Source organism: Arachis stenosperma, chromosome 10 (assembly GCF_014773155.1).
Source record: "Arachis stenosperma cultivar V10309 chromosome 10, arast.V10309.gnm1.PFL2, whole genome shotgun sequence".
Taxonomy (NCBI): domain Eukaryota; kingdom Viridiplantae; phylum Streptophyta; class Magnoliopsida; order Fabales; family Fabaceae; genus Arachis; species Arachis stenosperma.
Window position 1 is genome coordinate 101,475,143 of NC_080386.1, and position 4,768 is coordinate 101,479,910.

Sequence of the window (4,768 nt, forward strand, 5' to 3'; positions counted from 1 at the left end):
GTTTTTATGCTAAATTCACATTTCTGGACTTTACTATGAGTTTGTATTTTTTTCTATGATTTCAGGTATTTTCTGGCTGAAATTGAGGGACCTGAGCAAAACTCTGATAGAAGGCTGACAAAAGACTGCTGATGCTGTTGGATTCTGACCTCCCTGCACTCGAAATATATTTTCTGGAGTTACAGAACTCCAATTGGCGCGCTCTCAACGGCGTTGAAAAGTAGACATCCAGAGCTTTCCAGCAATGTGTAATAGTCTATACTTTATTCGAGATTAGATGACGCAAACAGGCGCTCAACGCCAGTTCCATGTTGTATTCTGGAGTCAAACGCCAGAAACACGTCATGAACCAAAGTTAAACGCCAAAAACACGTTACAACTTGGCGTTCAACTCCAAAAGAAGCCTCTGCACGTGTAAAGCTCAAGCTCAGCCCAAGCACACACCAAGTGGGCCCCGGAAATGGATTTCTGCATCAATTACTTACTTTTGTAAACCTTAGTAGCTAGTTTAGTATAAATAGAACTTTTTACTATTGTACAAGGGTCTTTTTCCCTAGTTTCGAATTTCATATCATATTTTGGGGGCTAGCCATTCGGCCATGCCTGGACCACTATCACTTATGTATTTTCAATGGTGGAGTTTCTACACACTATAAATTAAGGGTGTGGAGCTCTAATGTACCTCGAGCTTTAATGCAATTACTACTATTTTCTATTCAATTCAGTTTATTCCTGTTCTAAGATATTCGTTGCACTTCAACATGATGAATGTAATGATCCGTGACACTCATTATCATTCTCACCTATGAACGCGTGACTGACAACCACTTCCGTTCTACCTTAGACCGAACGCATATCTCTTGGATTCCTTAATCAGAATCTTCGTGGTATAAGCTAGAATTGATGGCGGCATTCATGAGAATCCAGAAAGTCTAAACCTTGTCTATGGTATTCCGAGTAGGATTCAGGGATTGAATGACTGTGATGAGCTTGAAACTCGCGATTGTTGGGCGTGATGACAAATGCAAAAGAATTAATGAATTCTATTCCGACATGATCGAGAACCGACAGATGATTAGCCGTGCCGTGACAGAGCATTTGGACCTTTTTCACTGAGAGAATGGGATGTAACCATTGACAACGGTGATGCCCTACATACAGCTTGCCATGGAAAGGAGTAAGAAGGATTGGATGAAGGCAGTAGGAAAGCAGAGATTCAGAAGGAGCACATCATCTTTATACGCCTATCTGAAATTCCCATCGATGATCTACATAAGTATTTCTATCTTTATTTTCTAGTTATTTATTATTATTATTCAAAAACTCCATAACTAATTATTATCCGCCTAACTGAGATTTACAAGATGACCATAGCTTGCTTTATACCAACAATCTCCGTGGGATCGACCCTTACTCACGTAAGGTTTATTACTTGGACGACCCAGTGCACTTGTTTGTTAGTTGTGCGAAGTTGTGAAGTTATGTTTGGACCATGGTATCATGCACCAAGTTTTTGGTGCCATTACCAGGGAGAGAACAAACATGAATGCCATTATCAGAAATCACAATTTTGCCTATCACTCATCAATTGCACCAATTATTTTCAATAAAATGTCCAAATCAAATAATTAGGAATAATATAATTAAATCATTTATTTTCCAAAGTAGCAGTACTAATATTTAAAATATTAATTATTTAATCCAAACCATACAGAAATCCTTATTATTTCACCACTATCAACTTTATAATCAAAATATAGAAAATAATCCAATAATTATAAAATTGGATAATAATCATAACTCACTTCAAATTGAATAAATCAAAACTTGCCTTAATTATCTTTAATAAAATAATTTCTGAAATTAAAGTTATAAATAACCATATGATTTGAGACTTGATCATAAAAAGACTTTTCAAAGGTTCTGGGTCTTACATTCTACCCACCTTATAAAAATTTTTGCCCTCGAAAATTGATACAAAACGAAAGAATTTTCATATCAGTTCACCCTTGAACACATTTAAGGAAGAAGCAAAAATATCTCAAAATATAAACATATATACGGTTTTCAAATACTTGGGTGATTGTATGCATAAAGATATAAAGGTAGGAGTGTGATTGCAAGGCAAACGTTACAAGATAGGCTCAACGCACAAGGTCACATAATCTCAAGACATTACAAAAACTTGAGGTAACAAAATAGGGTGCAAACCAAGATAGGCGTTGATAAAACGAGGTGGTAATCAATGTTACATAAAGGCTACCAAAACAGGTTGGTAATAAAACAACGGCTACAACGTTCGGCGACAAATTTTGTTCCTACTTCAGAACCTCAACTTCCCAACTCCACCGATCACTTTACAACCTCATAGCCGATCATGGGCCTAACACCCACAACTTATCATAACGTTACACACTTACCGCTTCACCTTCCATATACACATATCACATCTTAAAGAACTAATGAATCGTGTTACTACGTCTACAAGTCGCACGTGATATCAAAAGAATTTCTCAAGTCTACTCAGAAGGATACTAGATTCAGAAAGGAGAGACACATGTCAAGACTAATACTCATAGATTTGAGAGAATGTATCCAATCCAAGTAAACAAACACGCTCAACCAATGAAGTTTGCTAGAAATAAATCGATTGACAACTTCAAAGATAACCCTTGTATCAAAGAAATCCAACAGGACCAATAAGAAGAAAATCAGCCCATTATTTTAAAACAAATTCAAGCTGAGTCGAAGAAGTATGAGGTTCACAGAAGAGAATATCTCAAATCCATGGAAAAGCTCACAGAACTCGAGCATAATTAAAATACTTCCGAATACATTGTTCTTAAAAGAATAGAAAACTTGCAAAAATCACTTTGTAGTCTGAAAGAGAAGTTAAACAACAATCATCCTTCAAGAGAGTATACAAGACATAAACGTGGCTTTGCTCTAATGCAAATTCAGGTTGAAATAGATTATGTAGAGTCTAAAAAATAAAATGCACACAAGTTTGGCTAAGAGCCAAAATATTCCCTCAAATATGTTAGAAAGATAATTAGGTGTACAACCTAACCAAAGGCAATCATAAAACTCAGAAGAGAAATCAAATGCTTGTTCAAAAATTCCCAGAGTCCATACTCCAACAAGCGTGTATAAAAGTTTTAGCAAGGATGAAAGAGAAAGTTAAACTCTTTCTAGAAAGAAAATTTCGAGGTAAAAATTTGCTTACAATCTGGTAAGGAAATAAGTGGTGCGTTACAAACAAACCGGTTTTCACTAAACAAGGAAGCTTTCCAAATCCTCATTTAAAATCACGCATGCCAACTTTAAATTAACTTTGCCAAAATTGAGTAATGGTTTCAATCTCAATCAAGCAACAGAAAATAAATTCCATTTAAAACTCCTTACAAGAGAATCCAAAACTTCTTTAAAAGTTCAAAACAAGACTCAAAAGTGTTCTTGAAATCACCATCTCAGAAGAACATTCAAGAAGTTTAAGATGTACTAAAAAGGAGTCAAGCCTTGCAAGAAAGGATCTTAAACCAAAATAGTTCAAACAAGATCCACTTGGCATGAGACATCAAATAAGCTTTCAATTGATCCAAAAGAATACAAAAATTATAGAAAAAGACAACTCAATCATTAGTAATTTCTCCATGATAAATCTTTGACTAAAAACTCTTGTAGAGATAATGAGAGAATAAACGATGCACTAATTTGAAACGAATCAAACTGACTCACATAAGGATGAGATTCACAAGAGAGGACTGGTGCGCGAAATTGTGATCACTACAACTTCACACAACTAACCAGCAAGTGCACTGGGTCGTCCAAGTAATACCTTACGTGAGTAAGGGTCGATCCCACGGAGATTGTTGGTATGAAGCAAGCTATGGTCATCTTGTAAATCTTAGTCAGGCAGACTCAAATGGATATGGTGATGAACGAGAATAACATAAAAGATAAAGATAGAGATACTTATGTAATTCATTGGTAGGAACTTCAGATAAGCGCATGAAGATGCCTTCCCTTCCGTCTCTCTGCTTTCCTACTGTCTTCATTCAATCCTTCTTATTCCTTTCCATGGCAAGCTTATGTAGGGTTTCACCGTTGTCAATGGCTACCTCCCATCCTCTCAGTGAAAGCGATTGCATATGCTCTGTCAGCATAGCGGAATTCAGCTGTCGGTTCTCGGTCAGGCCGGAATAATATCCATCGATACTTTTGCGTCTGTCACTAACGCCCCGCCTGCTAGGAGTTTGAAGCACGTCACAGTCATTCAATCATTGAATCCTACTCAGAATACCACAGACAAGGTTTAGACTTTCCGGATTCTCTTGAATGCCGCCATCAATTCTCGCCTATACCACGAAGATTCCGATTAAAGAATCCAAGAGATAAACATTAGAGCCTCGTTTGCTTGTAGAACAAGAATGGTTGTCAGTCACTTTGTTCATGAGTGAGAATAATGATGAGCGTCACATAATCATCACATTCATCATGTTCTTGGGTGCAAATGAATATCTTGGACAAAGAACAAGCGGAATTGAATAGAAGAACAATAGTAATTGCATTAATACTCGAGGTACAGCAGAGCTCCACACCTTAATCTATGGTGTGTGATGTGTGGAAAACGATCCAACACAAAACTCACCGGCAAGTGTACCGGGTCGCATCAAGTAATAATAACTCACATGAGTGAGGTCGATCCCACAGGGATTGAAGGATTGAGCAATTTTAGTTTAGTGGGTGATTTAGTCAAGCGAATCAA